Source organism: Cervus canadensis, chromosome 22 (genome assembly GCF_019320065.1).
Source record: "Cervus canadensis isolate Bull #8, Minnesota chromosome 22, ASM1932006v1, whole genome shotgun sequence".
Lineage (NCBI taxonomy): Eukaryota > Metazoa > Chordata > Mammalia > Artiodactyla > Cervidae > Cervus > Cervus canadensis.
The window spans coordinates 37,070,604-37,095,192 of NC_057407.1; the positions used below are offsets into that span (position 1 = coordinate 37,070,604).

General features: G+C 41.5%; 1 protein-coding gene across 2 annotated transcripts in view; it reads left to right on the forward strand.

Annotated features, from left to right (window-relative positions):
* Positions 1–4,343: 4,343 nt before the first annotated feature.
* Positions 4,344–24,589, forward strand: part of LRRN1 (leucine rich repeat neuronal 1) — a 44,358-nt gene continuing 24,112 nt past the window's right edge. The window contains exon 1 of one of the 2 annotated variants that reach the window (XM_043443143.1): positions 4,344–4,793. The gene's annotated coding sequence lies outside the window, so the exon portion shown is untranslated. Of the gene's footprint in view, positions 4,794–5,196; positions 5,321–24,589 lie in introns of those variants that run through there. The other variant, XM_043443144.1, reaches the window with a different exon arrangement.

Genomic DNA, 24,589 nt, shown 5'->3' on the forward strand with positions numbered 1-24,589 from the left:
TGTAACTTTTTGAGTTACTGTTTTGTCTAAATATACATCCAGGCATAGGACTGTTAGATCATATGGCAAGTCTATTATTAGTTTTTTGAGGAACTGCCATATTGTTTTTCATAGCGGCTTTTCCAGCTTATATTCCCCCTAACAGTCAGTGTAGGAAGTGTCCCTTTTCTTCACAACCTCTCTGGCATTTGTTATTTGTAAACATTTTAATGAAGACAAGAAAATATCACTGGTATGAGGTGGTATCTCATTATAGTTTTGACTTGCATTTTTCTAATAACTAGAGATGCTGAGCAATTTTTCATGTGCCTGTTGGCCATCTGTATGTCTTCTTTGGGAATATGTCTGTTCAGGTCTTCTTCCTACTTTTCAATTGGGTTATTTGTCTTGTTGTTGAGTTGTATGACATGTTTGTATATTTTGGAGATTAAGCCCTTGGAGAGAGACATATTTTCAGTTTGTAAAAGTTGTGGCTTAAAATGGCATATTATAATTTCATTCTTAAAGTACAGATGTCCTTTAAAAGATTATTCTAATATAATTACCTTATAAAGGTTCCATCTTTCTTTTCTCTGTTCTTTTACCACATATATCAGTACAATTAAGCTAATACCAATTATAATGTTTCTTCAAACTGAAGCTAAAGAACCTCAAGGGGATGGTGAGGGATCCCAGAGGAATTTGTAGTGTCTCAACAAGGCCAACTCCAGGGACACGAATGCCTCCCTACATCAACAGTAAGACCTGGCTCTCTTGGGAACTCTGGGGCCCTTCTATCAATTTCCATTCTCCTCCAAGGCCTCCAAGATCTTCCAAAATGTAAGAAATAAATGTTTACTAATAAATTTAGGACCCGAGTAATGGGTGAGCTCAGGAGGAGAAATTCAGATAGATTTGAGGATTCTACAAAAGAAACAAATGAGTTTGGTTTAGTTATCCTTGTCTGTTGACTATTTCCTCTTTATTCATTCCAGTGACAAGGGGTTTTTAAAAGTCAGTTGATAAAATAATCCTGGCACTCCTTTGCAGAGTTACAAAATGGCAGTTCCTAAAATTTGGACCCATTAACCATTTAGGCAGTTCATCACATTTCCAATGACTGCATCAAACTTGTGATTCCTTTATAAATACTCTGTCTACATCTGTCTTCCTCTGTCCCACAGCCATCTTTCCAACAAACAGCAAACCTGGTCTTCCCCACCAACCAGGCTCCCTTCCCACCTCTGGCACATATCTTTCTTCCTAATGGTAATGCTCCTTCTGTCAGAAGCCAAATACATGCAGTGGTCAAGTGGAAATAGGCAGAGCTTCCTTTCTCATTCTTGCTTTGGGGAAGAAGGAAAATAGTTTAAATAAATGATATGGGGGTTTATAAAGAAATGAATAGTGGAGAGACAGTCTGTTTCTCTCATTGGAGCTGCTAGTGCTTTTAAAATATCTGTCATCTGTATCAGCTCTGTGAAATTATCATCCCACTTGTCTGACCTAATAACCTAACGAGAACCTAATTAGTCCTCACTACTGGGCTAATAATACCTAATTCTTCCTTGTGCTGAAAGCTTACTTCAGTTCAGTTCAGTTCAGTCACTCAGTCGTGTTGGATTCTTTGTGACCCCATGGACTGCAGCACGCCAGGCCTCCCTGTCCATCACCAATTCACAGAGTTTACTCAAACTCATGTCCATTGAGTCAGTGATGCCATCCAACCATCTCATCCTCTGTCATCCCCTTCTCCTCCCGCCTTCAATCTTTCCCAGCATCAGGGTCTTTTCAAATGAGTCAGTTCTTCACATCAGGTGGCCAAATTATTGGAGTTTCAGCTTCAGAGTCAGTCCTTCCAATGAATATTCAGGACTGATTTCCTTTAGGGTGGACTGGTTGGATCGCCTTGCAGTCCAAGGGACTCTCAAGAGTCTCCTCCAACACCACAGTTAAAAAGCATCAATTCTTCAGCGCTCAGCTTTCTTTCTAGTCCAACTCTCACATTCATACATGACTACTGGAAAAACCATAGACTTGACTAGACGGACCTTTGTTGGCAAAGTAATGTCTCTGCTTTTTACTAAGCTGTCTAGGTTGGTCATAACTTTTCTTCCAAGGAGCAAGTGTCTTTTAATTTCATGGCTGCAGTCACCATCTGCAATTATTTTGGAGCCCCCGAAAATAAAGTCTGTCACTGTTTCCATTGTTTCCTCATCTATTTGCCATGAAGTGATGGGACCAGATGCCATGATCTTAATTTTCTGAATGTTGAGTTTTAAGCCAACTTTTTCACTCTCCTCTTCCACGTTCATCAAGAGGCTCTTTAGCTCTTTGCTTTCTGCCATAAGGGTGGTGTCATCTGCATATCTGAGATTATTGATATTTTTCCCAGCAATCTTGATTCCAGCTTGTGCTTCCCCACTAGACACCAAGAACTGCACCAAGCATTTTACAAGCTTATTCTTACTTAAACAGCACAACCCCCTGGGATAGGTACTGCTATTAATCCCACTTTATAGGCAAGGAAACTAAGGTTTAAAGAGGTAAAGTGACTTATCCCAGAGGGACACAGTTCATAACTTGCAGTGCTGGGGTTTAAAGTAGTGTCAGCCTAGTTTCAAAGTTCATACACTGGTGTCTGACTAGGTTTCTTCTTAGCTGGGCTTCACACCATTCTCATGAAGCCTCTTCCAAAATCTGGAGGCTGTTAGCTATCTTGCCTCCTAGTAACAGTAATTCCTAACCACCATTAATTGCTTCAACTGCTCCCCAGGACTTACCTCTGTCAAACACCACTGTGCAAAGTACAACATTGTTTCCCTTCCTCTCCCAGAAAGACAATCAGAAAACCCTAAAGGAGACTTCCTAAGAAACCTGTGTTCTGTCTTTCCCTTATCATTCAAGTTCTGTGTTTCTGCTAGATGCCCACCTCCTTTCAGACATGCTACTTCCAAGCTACATGTAATCAGCATGAGAAAATTTGACTCTTGGGAAAGGTTCTAGATTCACCTTACTTTGAAAGTTTTAAAATCTTTTATAGGCAGCACTCTCCCATTCTATTTGCAATGGGCCTTTTTGTGTGGCTGTCCTTCTACACTTCATTTTACCTGTTTCCCTAAGTCAAAATATCTTCTTTCCCTCGAGCCTTTTAAGGCACACTAAGACCCACTGATATCTATATGACAGTTTCAGAATAAAAGAAAGTAAGTGGACATTTGAGAGCATCAAATATTTATCAGGCAACTATGAAAGACATCAAGGAATGCTACAGGAATCAAGATAAAACATTACTATGATTAAATGCATACTATATTTTCAAGGAATTTAAAAGATGATACTGTAATAATGAATTTATTCTTCCAAATTCCCCAGAAGTTCTAAACTTGGACATCACAAAGAAATGTTGTCATATTCTCTTGCCAGAGCCACTTGGCACTGAGGGGTTAATAATGCTCTAGCTTAAATCAGTAACAAGTACTAAGGGCTTCTCTGAAGTCTGGTTGCAAGGTGCTTGGAGGATGAAACTCAGGTTCATGTGCGGTTCCCAAAAACCCGTTTCCACCTTGCTCTCTGACACCCCCCACTTCAAACAGACTGCATTCTCAATCCTCCGCTTATTTGAACACAACTTTCACACCTAACAAATCAGAGAGCTGTAATCACAAAGTTTCAGAAATGTTTCCTGAAAGCGTCCCTAAATAAGAAACTGTTTCGCCATCCATTTAAGTGCCATAATAGTCTCTTTCTGCGGCAAGGACACAGACCAGTTCCATGTGCATATAAGTCCAGGTGTGTATACACAGCCCAATGAATCTCCATTCATTTTAAGAGGAAGGGTCAGGTTTCACACCGAGACTTAGCTGTCTTCTGGGTGGAATTTGCTTCTCAGTCCCAGAAGCCCAAGTTCTATGTTGCACAGAAATCTGGCTCCATTGTGCCTAGGTGGCCTGGTAGAAAGGGTTTTTTTCCTTCTTCTTCTTCTTTTTTTTTTTTTTGGTACCTTTTCTGCTAAGAAACGGCAATGTGCTCTGCCTGCCTAACCCAGCCGCAGCCTGTCGTTCCCTAGACAAAAAGCGGTGGCCCGCTGCTCCCTGCAGCGGCCGCGGCCGCGACTCGGGGAGGCCGAGCCACCCGGACCCACGGCGTTACGTTTTCGTTGGGCCGGCTACAGATGGTGCCCCAGCACCGCGCTGAGTCGGGGGTGGTGTGGGGGGGCAGGAGGACCGGAGGGGGAGGCCGGGAAGGGGGTCGGGCGGGAGGGGCGGAGACCGTGGAGCAGCCAATGGGCGTGCAGCCCATCAGCTGACCGCTTTTGCTTACACCAGGTGCACGCCGGCTGCGGGGAGCACAAAGCGGGGCGCACCGAGGGCGCCGGCAGCTAGCCGGCGAGCTAAGCGAGGCCCGTGCGCCCGCGCCTGCAGCGCCCTCCGGGCGGGGAGAGGGGCCGCCGGCGTCAGCGCGGGCAGCAGCATCCGCGCGGTGGCATCCCTAGGCGCTCCGGACGCCCTCCTTTGGACCTGGACACTCGCTGCCCCGCTGTCGGCATCCCGCTTCCATCCTTTACCCCAATCCTGCCTGCCTCTGCCCGGCCCCGAGAGCCGGATTGAGCCCAGGCCCGCGCAGCAGCTGTTGCTCGTGTTACTGCCTCGCTTCGCGTCTTGGTGCTCTGCCGCGAGCCCCCTAAGGAGCCAGTGCCTGTGGGTTTGGAGGGAGGTGCGGCTCAGCCGGTCCTCCTTCTCCTCTCCCTCCTGCTGCCGCCTCCGGTGCCCGGTCCGTGCGCACCCCGACACCCCTGCCAGCCGGGCCTCGGGGTAAGTGCGCTCGCTCAGCCGGGCAGCGGCGGGAGATGCGGGCGGCAGCGAGGGGAAGTCGAGGCAAACTTGGTGGCTTGGAGGGCCAGAGAACGGTCTGGGGAACCGTGGGACAAGATCGCGGGCCTAAGAGATACGAGGGGGCGCGGCTCATGAAGATGGGAAAAATGACGGATCTGAAGGAGCGGGAATCTAGTAACCTCTTTACTGGGTTTTGAAAAAACAAACAAAACAAAAAATCACTGGGGTCGGGGAGAACGGTAATTCGGAAGGAAGGCAGAACAGAAATGAGCAAAAGGCAGTGACAGGAGACGAACCCGCTAGATTCCCGGGACCGACGGCGGGGAGGGTGATGCCCAGGGATCCGGAAGAAGGAGGGCTGCTGGAATCTGAACTGAGAAATGCTGCCAGAGTCGGAAGGGGCCCGGGGAGTTGGAAAGAGGGCTAAGAAAAGGGGAAAGAAGGTGGCAAGCTGTGGAAAGAGAAAAGAGAGAAGATGTCTTGGCGGTGGCCTTTTTGGCAAAAGGGTAAGGGGCGTAATTCACAAAGCCCTTGAGTGTACTGAGGTGAAAGCATTCGAAAGAATCAACTCAGCTGTCGCGCGGTCTAAGTGGGGAAAGACCTCACCCTGCGTCGCGTTTTGAGTCCAGAAAGGGTGGCAGCCTCAGGAGGTTTGCCAGGGATGCAGAAATGTCTGGGAAACCTCGGTCCGCCCCAGGCATGGAGCCGGAGCTGGTTCCAGGCTAGGCTGGGGCGGATAGCGGAAAGTTTGCCAGCGGGTGTCTTTTGTGCTGCGTGCAGAGGGGTGTGGGCAGCCGCCGACCTGGCACTTCCCAGGGCCCGGCAGTGACTGCCTGCACCGAGGGGAGCCGCTGCCTGGTAGGCCAAGGTAGGGTGGAAAGATCGAGTAGCTGCAGGGGCTCGGCTGACCCGGGACTGGTGGGAAAACCCGTCCCAGGACGGTTGTGAGGAAGCCGGCCTGGATACTGGCGCTGGGAGATTGGGCAGTAGTACCGCCTTCGGGAGAGAGAGGGGGACCTTGCCTGCTGAGTTCACCCCTGTAGCCATAGGCCTGGAACTGAATGAATGAATTATCGGGGTGTGAAGGTTTTGAGACATTCACTCAATTCTCGACCCCACAGGCCGAGAGTTGAGGAAAATAGACCCTTCTCTAAATAGCACACCGCTATTAGCATCTTCATTCCCAGACCCAGATAATAAAGAAAATTGAATTCATTGAGGGGACAGGTATTGCTGACTTGAGAGCTTTTTGCTTGTAGGATATTTGGGAAATACAGTATATTGTTTTATTTTGCAATTTGCTCTGCCACCATGGCCTAAAGAGCATTAACACTCGAATATGCCAATTATTTTTGAAAGCCAGCACTAGAGGACTGGAAAGTTCAGGAAGGTACTTTGATCAGTATAAGTCTACAGTTAAAAAGTGGTGTTGTTGGCTCTGGGGCCATGTGTGTCCCTAAGTCTCTGATTTGCATGCAAATGTGAGCAAATCCTGGCAGATGTCTGGCCTCATCCATTCACATGAAGGAATTTGAAAAGACAAGGAGTCTTTAGTTAACAATAGACCTTAAGAAAATGGAATAAAGGCTCAGTGAGTTTTTCTCTTTGGGAATTCCAAGGCTTGCTGACACCTTTATTCAAGAGCCAAAATCTCTGAGTGTGATTGTACTGAAAGCTCCAAGCACTGCTTGCTCTTTACCTGGCTGTGTGTTTTTGTGCAATATTCAAGCTGGATGTTCTGAGCTAGTGAGGAAAAGTGTTAAATGAAGCAGAAGGTAACTTAATTCCACTTCTGGTGGTTTGAAGTAATTTCTGAATTGACCCCTTAACTTTTATTTAGAGTTTCTTCTCTTTTCCTTTTAGTAACCCCACCTCCTGCTCACATAGGTTCTCCATCCTCAGGGATATACAATATAGTTGAAGATAGTTGTAGATGACTGACAGGAAGATCTCACTAGAAGATCTTCGTAGTCCAGTCAAAATCATTTCAGGAGCAGGCACCAAACTTGTAGAATTGCAGGTGATGAAACCATCACACTCCTAGTCACCTGAGGGGCTTTAGGGCCACAGGACAGAACAGTGAATAGCGAGGCACTCATGTAATGGACCCTCAAACAGAGAAATGTCTGCCTTGTCTAAGAGTAGCCAACAGACCACTGCACTGCTCACCTGCTGGCATTGATCAACCGCTGAACAAAAGGCAGGCAGTGTGGTCTGCACGTGAGTCCCAGGGATCATACCTACTGACAAGCCAACCAGTGGCCTCGTCTTTTGTCAGCCTCAATCACTGTTGGAGGGAAGAAGAACCTATTCACTGAACAGCATTTGCCTCTGTATTCTATATATTCACTGAAAAGGACATTAAAATACAAGTTAGAAAAAAAAGAGAGAGAGAGAGACAATATTGTTTTGAAGCTCAGTGGGGTGGGATGGGTTTAGGGAATGGGTAACAGATGTTAGTTTGCTATTTTACCTGTTTTCTTAAGTTATTTTTCTGAACCAGTTAAGCTGGTTCAGTGACTTCTTTTAAACACATAACACAGTACTTTCCCAGAAGGGGAAAATTGAACTGAGTCAAATTTAAGTAATAAAAGATTATAGCCAAGATTACATTTTTCTGTCTTAGGGCTATCTAGAAGTCAGAAAGTTACAAATCATTATAATAAACTCTTATGTGACTTAAGCCTGGGATTCTGTGAGTATTATGAACTTGAAGGGTACCTATAAAATGCAGTTGGCATTTCTGAACTAGGCAATAAGTCATTTTATTGTAAAGTTATCATCTAGATATTTTTGAAACAAATATTGTAACTTTAAAATGACCAAAGCTTCACCTTTTGTGAGAATTTCTTTGGCTGTTATCCTGGCTGTGTGAGATTTTTGTTCCACAAGTCTAATGAAAGGGAAAATTAGTGCTTATTCCCTGGTAAATAAAAGCAATAAAGTACCTATTATTAGAAAAGTATCACTCTGCTAAATAAAATCTTAGACCAGATCCAACTGCCTACTCTGGTCCTGAATAGTAACACAGGTAGTTCTGTACAGTGTCTGCAATTCCCAAAAAGCCGGGGGAAATACAACCACTGATTTCTCTTTGGTTAGAACCTGTTAAAGCTAGCTTTTTGACCTGAACTGTTAGAACAATTATCACATATTCTAAAGCAGTTATACTCATGGGAATGAACCCAGTAGGTACTAAAGAAAATCTGCCTTTACAGAATTATACTGCTACTTCCCAAGGCAGTTGGGCATGATTTTAAATAATCAGAATGGTAGACCTTTTTACGCCACCATAAACAAACCATAAACCATGAGTAAAATGTGGTAAATTATAGGACCAGGATGTCATTTTTTACTAGACTTTCATAATACTTTCTTGTAATTTATTTTTAAGATACAAAATAATAGTTTTTGAATGATTCACTTGCACACTAATGTAAGGTTGCTCAAATATTGTATTTAACTTTTCAAAATTATTATGCTGAACATCTATTTTGGGTTAAGGCAATCTGGAGATAAAGCAAATTCTATTTCAGAATCATAACCATATTTTGGTTTCTGGGAACAATGGAAGTATCTTTAACTCATGAATAGAGTTTTGATTAATATTTTATTCAGGATGAAATTATAATTATATAAAGTCAGAAAAACATGTATTCTCTCTTGTTTTGGCTCAAAGTGCAGAATAGAGACAAAAGTTAAACCCTATATGTAAAATTCAGTACTTTAGTGACCAAGGGAACCATTCATTCTATAAGTCTTAAAAAAAAATTGCTTTTTAAATTTTCTTGTTTTATCATAGTACTGTTTGCCTAATTGCTTCTGTTATAGCTCAGATGGTGAAGAGAGATGGCAATGCAGGAGACCCCGGTTTAATTCCTGGGTCAGGCAGATCTGCTGGAGAAGGGATAAGCTACCCACTCCAGTATTCTTGGGCTTTCCTGGTGGCTCAGCTGGTAAAGAATCCACCCACAATGCGGGAGACCTGGGTTTGATCCCTGGGTTGGGAAGATGCCCTGGAAAAGGAAACAACTACCCACTCCAGTATTCTGGCCTAGAGAATTCCACGGAATCTATAGTCCATGAGGTCACAAAGAGTCGGACACAACTGAGTTTCTTTCACTCACATTTGCCTATTTTATGGATCCATCACTGGATGTAGTATCCAAGTCTCAAAACAGACAAATGCATAATAAATTGTTTACTGAAATTATAATTATAATACATGATACAATCATATAGCATATATTTTCAGACTTTATGGACACCCTTCGGCTTCCTTGGTGGCTCAGTGGTAAAGAACCCGCCTGCTAATGCAGGAGATATGGGTTTGATCCCTGAGTCTAGAAGATCCCCTGGAGTAGGAGATGGCAAGCCATGCTAGTATTCTTGCCTGGGAAATCCCATGGACAGAGGAACCTGGCGGGCTATAGTCCAGCCTACAGTCCATGGGGTTGCAAAAGAGTCAGACATGACTTAGTGACTAAACAATGCCATGCCAACAGAAGTGTTAAGCATTTTATTCAATAATTAAAATTTATGCCATTTTATGTTCAGAGTTATTTTTTAAGAAACAATATGCAGGCTTATATATATATATATATATATTTTTTTTTTTTTTAACTTTTTGAATATTTTCAAAAGGTCTAACAAAAGTAGAATATTATTAGCAGTTTTATCAGTTATTTGGTTGGTAACTCAGCTATCTAATCTTAGCCAGGTGATCTTAGATCAGTTTCTTAACCCCACAAACTCTCAGTTCCCTCATTTGTATCTGACAAGGTTAGGTGAATAGGGCTGGAAGGACTGACTGCCCTAATAAGTAAGATTGCTAAAAGCTTTGTGGAAGTTGTGCCCTCAATACCACAACTAACATAAAAACGTTTAACTTGGATGGAACCTTTACACTTGATACACTGAAAATCATCCTGAGATGCAAAGAAACTAGGCTTAAACTTGCACTGATACATTACTGGAGGTCTGTCAACTTTGACTTGGGGGTACCCTCCAAAGTTACTGCTGCCTTTATTTATGACATTTAGTTTCAAAAACTGAGGAGTGAAAACTGCTTTTACAGTGGCTTATTGCCTTCCATTTACACTCTTCATAGCTCAGGGGTTGAAATGTTATTTGAAAGCTCTGATTAATATAAATGACTGGTAATTTTCTGACCCAGGCCATCCTCGCTCACATCTATTATACCACTGGCAGACATGTGGACTCCACAGCTGCCCCCTCATTTGTGTATGAAACAGACACACTGGTGGCATTTTTTGGTCACCATAGTTACACTAACAATATACATGTGACATGACATTCTTCTACATGAAAGGTTTTTGTGGCAAATATTATGTAGACCTGGGGGTAAAGGACAACTGCGTAAAGTTTGAGGAATACATAGATTAATCTGTTGTCCATTTTTGGAGCCATCGTTTCACTCATGGCAGGGCAGCCATTCTACAGTGAGATCCAGCAAGAGGCAACTGCAAGCCTTTGACTAACAAAGATTTCTAAGGGAGGCATTTCCAACAATGCTTAACCTCTACTGAAGGATGTCTGTTAAGTATTCATTTCAAAATATTTGCTACTCCTATTTATGACTGCCCTTTGAGATAATGTATTAGCATAGTCATTTTTGATTCATATAGGGGAAAATGGACAGCACGAGTATTAGCATCCATCTCAGGAAGGCCCAGGAGACAAAAAAAAAAAAAAAAAGTCAGCGTGCAGTATTAAGTAGGAAGCACAACGAGAGAATCTTCATTTAGGAAAACTAAGAAAGCTTTACAAAGAAAGAAAGCTTGCTTAATTGGTTTCATGCCTGTAATTTTCCCCTCTAGAAAAAAATGTTAGCATGGCAATAAAGAATATCATTAACCTGCATTGTTATTTCACAATAGTAATAAGTCTTAATTTGCATCTATAATAATCACTGTAATCAAGTACTGGACAGGGAGTCAGGAAGGCGCAGGCTCATTTCCCAGCTCTGACACTAATGACTGAATGTGTGACCTTCTGGATGTCCTGCATCCCTCTTGGTGCTTTGCGTCCCTAGCCAAGTTGTGTTTTAAAGGATCCAAGCACACTAGTAGATGTTTCTAGTTTTTTCCACTGCAAAGAATGTGATTTCTGTCATGTATGTCATGATGAAACAGAGAGCTTAAGGTCTGGGGGACACAGGAAGGTTATCTTCCTGGTTCCTAATACCACAGTTTAAGAGATTGTTTTGTTCTTTAAAAATCCCCCCCCACCCCTCCCACCACAGGACAATTTCCCAGCACCTCACTTGGATTCTTTTGAGGGAAAGAATTTTACTTGGGATACAGGGAGCTGCTTAGGATTATAGAACACTTGTTCACCCAGTAAATATATACTGAGCACCAGACGTGTGCCAGGCACTAAAACCAAAAGAAATTAGCTTGATTTTTCTGCAGCTTGTACACTAAATCATCATAAGCATTTTGTTGCCATCAGTCACGTAATCTTCAGGGATTTATTGAATGCCCAGTATGAAAAGACACTTGGCTAGATCTAGCATGGAAGTTTTCAACCAGGGGTGACTTTGCCCCTTCACCCCCAAGGGACATTTGAAGACACTTTTGTCAGGTATTGTCACAACTGAGGATGGGGCCACTACTGGCCAGAAGTCAGGGATGATGTTAAATATCCTAAAATGAACAGATGGGCCCTCCATAGCAGAACAGTATCTGCTCCACGTGTCAGTCAGGCTGAGGGTGAGGAATCCTGCTCTGGTGAGTTTACGTCTAGTACAGGTGACAGAAAAGAGACTGGCAAGTGCAATAAAGCATTCTGTGATGGTAAAAGTATGAGCTACAGAATCTGTACAGAAGTAGATGCCTTCATTCAAATTTTGACTGCCAGCAAATGCTTTAAGAAACATTCTGATTCATTCCGTGAACAGGCTATCACCTGGAACACCAATACTCAGCAGGAGACAATTTTAGACCTAACCTTACTGAACATAAATGAGTTGGACGGTTGGTTGAAAGAGGGTACAAGTCTTAAATTTTCAAGAAGTCTACACTGGGGACAGAGCTGTTAATTCCTTGTAGAATTCAGAATTCAGAGTGTCTTGAGTCATCAGGAGAGGAGGCTGGAAACAGAATGAGTGTCAGTGACAAGAAACATAGGGCTGTACAAGCTGCTTAAAGAGCTTAAAGAGGAGATGTGGCTGACAAAGCGAATAATTCCTCATGTTTCAGAGCCTCAAATTCAGCAGAGTCCTTAAATATGTATCTCATTTGACCTGCAACATTCTGAGACACCAAATACTATCATTCTTTCTCCTTTTTTTTTTTAAACAACTAATGAACCAGAGCCACGGAAAGATGCAGTGTGACCTTGGACAAGTCACTTAATATTTCTCTAAGGTTTATCTATAAAAGAAGTAGGGTTGCAAGGCTCTTCTTTGTAATGCAAGTTCAGTTTGTCTAAGGTCACACACCTAAGGAAACAACAGAGCTGGGGTAAGACCCACCTCCCCGCCTCTTTCAGACCCAGTGCCTTTCTGGTTCACACTGAAGCTACTTCCTGGACTATGAAGTCAGAACAGGTAATAATATGACAGTGACTCAGCATCTAGCTCTTGGGTTACCAAAGAGAGCAAAGATCTGGGATGCTTTAATTATAATGTATCATGCAGAGAAATTTAAGCTGGGTTTCCCAGACACCTAGGGACTAATATTTCTTTTTCTAATATTTTATTTCAAGCTGACCTTAAAAGCTTAAAAAATGACTGTGACAGGCTCGGAAGAAAGGTTCATAGAAGAGTGATGCCAGGGTAGGAAAATGACATAACCCAGAATATGTGGACAGAATTGAGGATGTTCTCCCTAGGAAAAGAGATGCAGTAGTAGTGTGGCTCTCTGCCTTTGCTTTTGCTTTTTTTCTTTGGCAGGATTATTTTAACTTTTCTCTCTGAGAATAATGACCAGTGTACACATAGATACACTTGCACACCCACATACAACAGGGATGACATATTAGATTTCACACCGAAATGTTTCTGTATTTGCTTTTAATAAAAGCAAAAAGAACACGAAAGTGTTAGTCGCTCAGTTGTGTCTACTCTTTGTGACCCCATGGACTGCAGCCCACCAGGAGAGCTACATGGAGAATTCCATGGAATTCCTCAGGCAAGAATACTGGAGTGGGTAGCCATTCCCTTCTTCAGGGGATCTTCCCAACCCAGGGATCAAACCTGGGTGCCCTGCATTGCAGGCAGATTCTTTATAGTCTGAGCCACCAAAAGACTGGCACATTAAAAACGAGTTTTGGGGAGAGCCTTCTCTCAAGGTTTTAAATATACAACTACTTCTCACTTCCCTGGAATGGTGTGATGTTTTCTTGTGAGAAGGAAGACTGAGGAACTGCCTGACTGTTCAGGGTTTTCTCATCTTTGTAATTCTGTGATTTCCAAGATCATGAGTGAGAGTTATGTAGGGCTTCAGCCATGACCTGAGAGTTTCCAAGACACTAATGGAATTTATATTAACTTATCCAACCACGAAGGAACCGCTGGAGACGCTGGAGTGGCAATTAACTGGATTTCTCTGCTTGTTCTTCCAGCTGATTATGGTTCTTTGCAGAGAGAACTTCATGTCAGGTTTAAATTCCCAAAGGACCAGTTAGCTTTGCTGTGTCCTACAGGGATAGTCTATCTCTGGAATCCCAGGCAACTTCTGCATATACTCACAAACCCATCATTTCTCACCTGGGAAACCAGGTGGAAAACTTGGGTCCCTTCAAAGCCATCTAAAGGAAAAACAGAAAGTACGTGGGCAAATGCTGGTGGGACAGTGTTCTCTTCGTGCACTGAAGGATAACACTGTCCAAATAAACCCTACTGAAGAAGTTTCCAAATGATTTCACCCTCAAGATAGAGCAATGGAATGAGAGATTCAGTCCATGCAAGTGAGATACGTTAGTTTTTAGGAAGAAGATATTATATAGGACTCCCAAGTTATATCCCCAGGGCCTACCATGTTACCTAATATAAAATGTAGAAGCAGTAGGAGAAACATGTCCAACATTCTTGTGCCTTTCTGGTGTGCCCAGAACCATCCCACATACCTTACCTGCATTCATTCATTTAATCCTTGCAATTAATTACTCTATAATGTAGATACCTGCTTTACAACTCAGGAAACTAAGGGACAAAGCAATTAAGTAACTTGCCCAAGGCCACAAACTAGTGTGTACTCAATAGATATGTCGAATGAATGAATAGAATATATGTGTTTTAGAGGAGAGAGTCCTTTAGGTGAACTCTCAGTTTTATAGCAGTCCGGCTTTCTAAGCAGGGCACTTTCAAGAACTGGCTCTGGATGACAAATGAAGTCTTAGAGCTGGTAAGTGGCAGGGCAGGGATAGAACTTGGGTCTGACTTTAAACTGCACTGTAAAAGTCCTTGGCTGTGTTTCTTTCTCTTTAATTGTAGCTGAAAAACTAAAGGATTGGACTAAACTAGCTTTCATAGGCCATCTGGCTCTAAAAATTCTATAATTCCATTATTAAGGGTTTATGTAAAATAAAATGATGTGTTTATTTATTACTTTAAATTTTAAAATACGATGTTTTTATTTAACCAATCATCATTGAATTATCCTTTAAAATTATTGCAATTATTAACAGCATGTTTCTAAATTGTATTTAAGATAAGTAATTTTAAGTGGATGAAAATGCATACTTAAAGACTGCATTCTCCTAACCATTACCGTGACATGGCATATTGAGTTATTTCATCTGTTTAAATTTAGAAGGTTTCTAAAAGTTGAAAAACATCTTTATGGTACACATAAAAAAAGAAGTAAAATGATTAGTTGTGAAAAAAGTTATTTGATATTTGCAGAGATAAGTAGATTGCTGAATATTATGAAAAGTATTGAGTTTGCTATCCATATTAGAAACTACTTGAGATTTGCTTCTTTTTTTATTTTTATGGAAGGCTAGGTGTTTATTTTTGCTGCTTCTCAGACAAGCTCCTCAGGGTAAAAACAAAATACACAGTTTCAATAGCATAGATTTGCTCCTAAAGAGTGCTTTTAATAGATCCTTCTGGTGTGCAAGTGATGCATCAAAAACAATGTGAGTCCCTGTCATATTGTTACAGGAGGTGCAACCCAAGACTGGGCTAAGAGAGTGGATAACCAGGCAGGTCTTAGAGTTGGGAAGAATTGGTTTCAAAACTGCATCCTAGCTCTGTGACCTGGAGTGAAGTCAATGAGCCTCAGTATCCTCTTCAGTAAAATGGGGATAATAATAGGCCTGCCTTACAGAATCACTGGACTCATTCAATGAGATCATGCATCTAAAGCCTTTTGCACAGTTCTTGGACCAATGTAAGTACATAGTAAATAGCAGTAGTAGGTCATACTGGTATTATTATATAGAAACCCGGCATTCTGACTGCTATAGTGTCTGGATGCTCTTTTTTAGTCAAGTGGAGGTATTTTAAGAGACAAGAAGATTCAGACTAGATGTTTGAGAAGCTGATTGTACACACAATTGTCACCTTTTGTGGTGAACCCCAAGAGAGCTTATATTTGTCCAGACATGCAAGAAATCTTGAGTCAGTGGATGTACAATATTTTGAAAGAACTGGCAAACAGATGAATACATTAGAGCCTTTTTTTGTTTCTAGATTGTGCTTTGTATCCATTCTGCCTTTTCTCTCTTTGAAAATATTATAATTCCCCTAAGCTGTGATTCCTAGAATCAGATTTTCTAACCAGAGAGAAAAGGTACAGTTCAGAGCTATCATTCCCCCAAAGAGGAGCTGAATTCAAAATTTTCTTACAATTAACAGACCCAAAAGTTTCAACTCTAACACTGTAGGAACCACTGTTAAGATAATAAATCATGCTACTACCATTACTATTGTTGATTCTTTGAATCACCATCTTTGTAATATTTACCTTCTTGCTTCTTGACAAAACTGCAAAACTCCTGGTTGGGACCAGATTAAAATCCAGTGCAATGTAACCAAAAGTCCTCCTGGGAGCAGGTCAGTCACAAAGCAAGAGGAAGTACCAGTCTAGCCAAATCAGGTGACTCTTAAGGAGACGCTTGGTCTGGCTGACATAGGAAAAAGCTGCTATGATTTAAGCTGCTCTGCCGTGTTTAAGCTAGCAGATTCTACTTTACACGTGAAGGGGAGGGTTGGAATACTATTAAGTGCCTCATTTTCTCTGAATTCTATGAGGGCTGGAAGTAATAACTATATGCCGAGAACTTTTACTGTCTGTCTCATCCTTCTAATCAGAGCTTCCCAACTGGTAGGTGGGTGTATTTACAGGTAAATGGAGATGCGACCTTTAGCCACTGGGGACAGACAGCCAGTGCCACCCAGTCAGTCGCCGCTAGTGACTCTTACCAACAAATAGCTTTTCCTAAGTGTGTTGAGAGGAGGGCATGGCAACTCTGGGACATAGGTATTATCCCCAGTTTAAAGACAAGGAACAACCTGACACACAGAATCTGTCCAGTATCTCACAGCCAGTTAGTGTTTAGGACCAGGTGCTTTTAACTCTGGTTTTCCTCCAGGCTGAGCTAGTCACATTGTCTTTGCTTTTCCCACATTTCCTTGTCCTCTCTTCAAGCATAGATTATCTTAATTTAAGATTATTTATTTACATCACTGTGATACCACCCCCTCCATCCAACAGCTCCTTGAGGGAAAGACTATGACTTCCTCAGCTTTACGTCCCTGGCACCCAGAAGAGTACACATGGAAACACACAAATATTCAGCGAATGAAAGAGGAAAGGGATTTCTGTATCATATGTCCATTTCATTTTGCCATGCTGTCTCTTTCAAATAATTTTTAAAAAATTATCTCCTAAAGTTTGGTAGAAATTAGTAGCTCTTAAACCTGTATTATACTCACACATGTTAGTACATTACTATTTTAGACAGGTTGTTATAGAAAGCTGAACTCATTTGGGGATGCTTTTATGTTATTAATGCCAAGAAAGTACTATTAATCAAAAAGTATTCATTAAATGCATGTAGAATATCAAATGCTATTAGCAGGGTGATGTGGGGGGATGAAAATAATGTACAAGGTGCTATTTCCATCCCAAATAAGCTTTGAGACTCATTGGGGAGATAGAATGAATAGAAACAAGACAAAATAATTAAGTGATCATCTGTGGAAATTCCATAACAACAGAAAAAGGGGCTTGGATGAGATGGGTCTAGGTTTGAATTTCAACTCTATCCCATACTAGCTGAGTGATCTTGGTTAAAAGACTGAATTTATTTGCTCCCCACCACCATCCCACCCCCGCCCCAAGTTCTCTCATCTGTGGAATAGAGGAATGATGTGATCTCACAAGGTTGCTATGAGGATGCGTGGGCACGCTCTTGCTGAAATGCTTAGAACATGACAGTCATTTACTTCAGTCACTTGACAGACACTAACAGCACCACCTCTGTCTCGGTGCAGATCTCTGTGTGTGGACTGAGGAGCCTTGCAGGCTATAATCCATAGGGTCACAAAAGAGTTGGACGCAACTGAGCAAGTAAACGACAACACGATGGCCCACTCTCACATGCATTGTATCTGGGGATATAGTGGTGAGCAGAACAAATGAAATGTGGTCCCTTCCCATGTCAGGCTCAGCTTCTGATAGGGGATAAAAGCATTAATCCAGTTATCACACAAGGAAATGTAAAAGTATGGCTCTGTCAAGTCCAGTGAAAGAGAAGTTCAAGAGGCCAGAATAGGACATGCCATGGAGGCTTCTAAGAGAGGACCTCCCTAAAGAAGTGACATTTCAACCAAAAATTCAAGGGTAAGTGAAAAGCACCTAGGCAGAAGGGTGCAGGGGAGATCTTTGTAAGCTAGGACCTGGAGGTTGGAAGAAGCATGTTGGGTTTGAGAAACGAGAGAGAAGACCAGTGAGGCTTAGACTAGAACAAAAGACTGAGGGAAGTTAGTCCTTCCTCTAAAGTACGCTGGAGTTCAGACAAGGCAGGCTATTATGAAGTTCTGCAAAGGAAGAGTTAGCATTATGTACAGAAGGAATGGGATGTGTTGAGTTTAGTCACGAAAAGAAGAAGACAGCAGAAGGCTTGAATTCCTGGAGAGATGAACTGCAGGAACGACAGTTGAGTGGTATGCCGGTGCCTGACATATTTGGACTGACATGCCCAGTTCAGTTCAGTCCAGTCGCTCAGTCGTGTCTGACTCTTTGCGACCCCATGAATCGCAGCACGCCAGGCCTCCCTGTCCATCACCAACTCCCGGAGATTACTCAAACTCATGTCCATTGAGTCAGTGATGCCATCCAGCCATCTCATCCTCTGTCATCCCCTTCTCCTCCTGCCCCCAATCCCTCCCAGCATCAGGGTCTTTTCCAATCTGGTCCCATCACTTCATGGGAAATAGATGGGGAAACAGTGGAAACAGTGGCTGACTTTAATTTTGGGGCTCCAAAATCACTGCAGACAGTGATTACAGCTGTGAAATTAAAAGACGCTTACTCCTTGGAAGGAAAGTTATGACCAACCTAGACAGCATATTAAAAAGCAGAGACATTACTTGGCCAACAAAGGTCCGTCTAGTCAAGGCTATGGTTTTTCCAGTGGTCATGTATGGATGTGAGAGTTGGACTGTGAAGAAAGCTGAGCACTGAAGAATTGAAGCTTTTGAACTGTGGTGTTGGAGAAGACTCTTGAGAGTCCCTTGGACTGCAAGGAAATCCAAGCAGTCCATCCTAAAGGAGATCAGTCCTGGGTGTTCATTGGAAGGACTGATGCTAAAGCTGAAACTTCAATACTTTGGCCACCTGATGTGAAGAGCTGACTCATTGGAAAAGACATGCCCAGACTAAGAGCTAAAAAGGCACAAGGGAAGAAAGGCTCTCCTTCCTTTCTGAGTGGTCTTGGGCATGTTACTTAACTTCTCCACCTTTTGGTTAAAGATATAATGCATGTGAGAGTGGGCCATAGTGTTGCCTTTTAGTTGCTTGGTCACATCCACCTCTTTCTCATCGCTATGGACAGTAGCCTGCCAGGCTCCTCTGTCCATGGGATTTCCCAGGCAAGAATACTGGAGTGGGTTGCCATTTCCTTCTCTAGTGGATCTTCCCAGTCCAGAGATTGAACCTGCATATAATATCCTCCTTGGCAGGTGGATTCTTTACCACTGAGCCACTTGGGACGCCCAGTAAACTAATATACCCTCTTTTATTTTCTGCTTTCCATTGCCCGTTTTCCCCCTTTACTGTAGGTGTAATACATGTCCCTTTATTGTAGATGAACCTCTGATTAAGACACTGGCTAACTAACAACATATCGACTGTGTTGCCCATAGTTATAAAATTTTAAGTACTGGTTTAGGTGTATCATTTAAATAACTCCTCTTGCTTGGTTTGCAAATGTTTTAGGTGTAGAATATCATTCTTGTTCATGGTCTCCATTATAAAAGTTGCACTTAGCTACATTTGGCCGGTGTTAACGTGAAAGAGGTGACTGATGTTGAATGTGCAAGATCCTCTGAGATATTTAGATGGTGAGTAATTTCATTAGGGTGCTAATGACCATAAAACCTAGTTGTTATTGATTTGTCCTCCGTGGAGAAATATACTTTTCTGCCTGATCTCAATTATTATGGTTCATAATACAGAGATCACCTCAATACTGAGTTAGAGTGCTGCCTGGTAATAATTTGTCTTAGCTCCATCTTTGTATTGACATATAACTTAATTCCAACACTATCACTAAACAGTTATCAAAGGAGACAATGGAGGTAGAGTCAGTTGTTTTTCAGCAAGATGCCATTATCCTTTGTATTTGTACTGTGCTTTATGGCAGAACATCTCTGGCTTCCCTGAACCCTTTTATTATTATTCTACTTTTCTCTCCATGCCTCTTGAGATCTCAAGTCTTCTATACTAGACCTTTATGAAAAAAAGTTCAAGTTTCTCTCTGACCATAACCTCACTTGCAAACTCCTGTCCTATATTTTTATATTTTCAAATATCTGCTGGATATTTTCACCCCATCACAACATCATCAAAGGGTCAAGAGGAGGCAATGGTTTGGATCCAAAATGAGCTGTGGTTGTATGAGAGGATACCGTAGTGTTCTGCAGAGGAACATAGTCACTACACACTGGCCCAGCAGCGAGGGGACCAGAGGGAGAAGTACTCCGACCTTTCCCTCTTCCCACCTTCTAATCACACAAATGGAAACTTAGCCCACTTTCAAAATAAGCTCCTGCATACCCTGTCTTGTTTGCAGCCAGGATCTCAAAGTCATCCAGGCTCAATACTTTGGTATTACTTGTAACTCTTCTCTCCCCTTTCTCCATATCTGGTCAATGTAATAATATCCGATAAATACCTCTCTACTTATAGCTCTCTGATGCCTCCTACATATGGTCTTTCTTCTCTGTTCCTATCACCACAACCCCAATGCCAGTTCTCATTACCTCTCATTTAGCTTATTCAAAGTGCTTCTTGGTGGGTTTCCCCATATCCATCATGTTCCCTCTCCTGTCATACACAGCTGGTGCATCAGTCTTTCTGAATTTATAGAAATAATCCCATAGTTCCCTGCAAGGACACTTAGTTGTCCTCACTGATACTGAGATTGTGCTGGATATTCTCTATGCCTCTGGATCCACCCTACCCTTTCCGCTTTGCTTGTAACCTGGGAATTGGATTGTATGGACTGTCCCAGTAGGTCCCTGGCTGTTTGGTTTCTTGTTGGCATCTGCTTCTTGCAGTAGCTAGCCCAGGGCTGTTTGGTCATCTTTTGTGAGTTTATCTGAACCTTCTCCATGCCCTGTAGATGGTCCCCTTTTAGGATTTTTTTAAAAAATTCACTCCATTTTTAATGTACCTTCTGTTTTTTGCTAGGTCTCTGACAAGGATAGTAAATTGAGAGAATACTTCTTAATGAAGCATTAAAAGCCCTGCATAGATAGGCACCATCCTTCTTTTCTGTCTTGATCTTTCCACTCTTATCTTGTTGTTGTTCAGTCGCTAAGTCATGTCTGACTCTTTGTGACCCCATGAACTGCAGCATGCCAGGCTTCCCTGTCTTTCACTATCTCCTGGAATTTGCTCAAACTCATGTCCATTGAGTCAGTGATGCCATCCAATCATCTCATCCTCTGTCATCCCCTTCTCCTCCTGCCCTCAATCTTTCGTAGTATCAGGGTCTTTTCCAATGAGTCAACTTTTTGTATCAGGTGGCTAAAGTATTGAAGCTTCAGCTGCAGCATCACTCCTTCCAGTGAATATTGAAGGTCAATTTCTCTTAGGATTGACTGGTTTGATTTCCATGCTGTCCAAGGGACTCTCAAGGGGCTTCTCCAGCACTGCAGTTTGAAAGCATCAATTCTTCAGCACTCAGCCTTCTTTATGGTCCAACTCTCATATCCGTACATGGCTATTGGAAAAACCATAGCTTTGTATGGACTTTTGTTGGCGAAGTGATGTCTCTGCTTTTTGATATGCCATCTAGGTCTGCCATAGCTTTTTTTTTCCAAGGAGCAAGCGTCTTTTAATTTCATGGCTGCAGTCACCATCCTATCTTAGCAGACGTTGAATCTCATTCATAATGAAGTAGTTCTGATTCCATGTACCAATTCCAACTCTGCTACTTTGGTGCCTTAACACCAGTAGTGTGCTGGTAAATGTTTAACATCTCTCCAGTAAGATAATCCTGATTCTTAGGGTTTGCCAATTTCTGTGGTGTACACTTAGCATGACCAGTTTCAAGCTAACAACACACTGTCTCTAAATTTGGATTTGAAAAGAAGTGCTCACAACTGACTCAAGATACTACGCTTTGCTTACAGTTTCACCTCAACCTAGGATGCCCAGCACCCCCACTGCCTGCCCCCTAACAGTGCCTTACACAGGAGAGCTTCCCAATCAATTATTTTCATTCATTCTGTTGTCCCTTTGATGTGTACAGTAACCTAATGGCCAGTCACATATTGATGGTGATCCTTCTGAACCCACAGTTTTTTCATGAGTGCTATAACATGGGTGCTTGTTAGATTTCTGAGACTTAAAAGTCCTGAAGCAAGATTAAGCTACCTGTCCATGTTTTAGCCCAAGTTGCCGAAGCTTACTATTTAAAATTGCCTAATTCTCCAGGAAAGTAATTCTCATTTTCTGGTCTTGTGTTCAAATTATGTCTTCATTATCCTCATTTAAATGTAATGTGAAGTAATAATAAGCCAACATTAATCTATTTCATCTCTGTTATAACCAGTTGAGCAAATAGTGTATTCTTAAACTTAAAACCCTATAGAAAGCTTGTACGGTGTATGTTAGTCCTAGATAGATGAGCTTGTACCGCATTTTATTCTAAAATGTATTTTATTTAAAAAGAACCTTCTTATTTAGTCAACCTTTCTAAGAGATAACTTTCATTTTGAGTCATTAAAAATATCATTCCTATATCTAAAGTTCAAAAAGTAACTACTAAAGTAATAAAGATGATCTTATAATAGCATTGAATTATTTTATATTTTAATGGTTATGATGGCAATATATTATAGATATTTAACTAAAACTATTCTTTTTACTTTTAATTTAATAAGACACATGAATTGAGGAGATTATGGAATGCATTATGATTTACAATGCCTGCTGGCATTTTAATGTTCTCAGCTGTTCCTTTGCACCATTGATTACGTAAAGCCTAAACTGTGTAATTAAGGGACCGTCCCACTAATGTGTTCTGGTGGATTTATGGTGCTCAGGTCATCGACGATGTGAGCATTTTGTGTATTGGACCATTAATTTCAAATGCATACTAACATAGGCAAACACATTGGCATTAAGGAGAATCTATAATAAGAAGCTATTTCAAATTCAGGGAGGTAGCTTTCACCTGATTTTAATTTACCAAAACAATTTAAAAACCTGATTACCAGAAATCCTAATTAACTAGAAATTTTTTCCTCCAGAGTCCACTTTTAGGAGAAAATGGGAAATTGGAAGAAAAGAAGTTAATAACCAGGGGTCTAGATTTTTTAAAACAGTTTTCTAATATGAGTTCATTATCAGGGCCTTGAAGGAAAAAGAAGTCTTTAAAAGAAAAAATTAACTACCCTTATCTAAGGCAAGAAAGTGGGTATTAAAAATCAAAACTAAAAGCTTTCTAATAAAGGTTTAAATCTGCCAATTCCCTGAGCTTAATCTTCTGGTTAACCAAGGTTTTACTTTATAAGTTAGTTTTCTTCTGTGTATCTGCCATTTGCTGCAGTGCATTCACAATTCTTATTGGAGGTCCAATGAGATCATTGAGGCAAGTGGGTTCACAGAATGGATTCTGACTTCAGAATGTAACAAACTTGGGGGACTTCCCCAGTGGTCCAGTGGGTAAGACTGCTTGCTCCCAATGCAGGGGGCCTGGGTTCGATCCCTGGTTGGGGAACTAGAGCCCACACACAAGCTACAACTTATGTCTGCAGCTACAAATTAAGAGTCTGCGTGCTACAACTACTAAGCCCGCATGCCACAGTGAAGATCTCATGAGCCACAGCTAGGAACCGGTTCAGCCAAAATAAATAATAAATACATATTTAAAAATAAATCACAATAAATGTACTTTTAAAAATGACATCTTTTCTTAAAAAAAAGAGAATGTTAACAAACTTGGGTATAATACCAGCTCTTTCACCAGTTAGCTGTGGGAATTCTAGCAAGTCACTTAGTCTCTGGGCCCTAAAAGTTCGTTTATAAAATGAGAATGATCACATTTGCCTCCATCTCAGCTGTGAGAAAGTAGGTAAAGCATTCTCCCCAGTGCTGCCCTCTTGTTGCATATCCTGCTCCCATCCCTGGTCTTTGGCCATCTTGACACTCTTCCGTAGAGAGCCATGCCACCCCCACCCTTCAGAGGGAACATTTGAACGGACAGGCACCCTTTTTACTGTATCTGTCCTCTCCCAGTGATGAAGAAAATCAAGTTCTTTGAGTCCTTATTAGAATAAATAGTCATATAAAAATAGTTTAAGAGAAAGAACTTGAAACCACATTTATTTTAAGAGTTCAGGGACAGATGGCTTTATTTTGCTTCTTTTAAAAATATTGCAGTCTGTAGAAATACATTGTGCTTAAGGTCTATCAAATTGAAGGGCAAATACTGTCACTCATCCAAACACTGCAATCTTTAACCTTGAGTAGCAGAACTTTTACACTGAAGATATATATACCTCTGTATATCGGGCTCCAAATTTTACAGGAACATTTCAATGTGAAAGGGATATGTTGTTGACATTTTCTCAATATAAAGTTTAATAGCACTTACTCCTGTAGTTGGCAAATTCTAAGCGTCAGATTCCTTAGAGAAATACCTCAAGATGAGATCTAAAAGTATAGACTCCCCTTAGAACAACACTGGGTATTTTCATTTTTTAAATAAGAATTTTGTGAAGATGTCTCTTAGCTAATAAAGATTACTACTGGATATAAAAATATAACAAAAGGTGGTACAGAATTCTCTTTGAGCAAAGAGGAATGCAAAAAATATTCTGACATGGATGTGAAAATGTTTGCCATTTTTTTGATGAGAAGTTATTACAGACTAAACTCTCATTCAGGCTGGAAGCAAAAGAAAATCTGATACAGTCTAATGGCGTTGCTTGACTTGGTTGGCATCCAGTAGTCTACAGTGTTGGTATTAGCAGCCGACATATTGCCACTTTCAAAACCAACCAACTCATCAACCGTGATGAGTCTGTTTTTTTCATTGGTCTGTCTGTAGTTTTGAAAGTATAA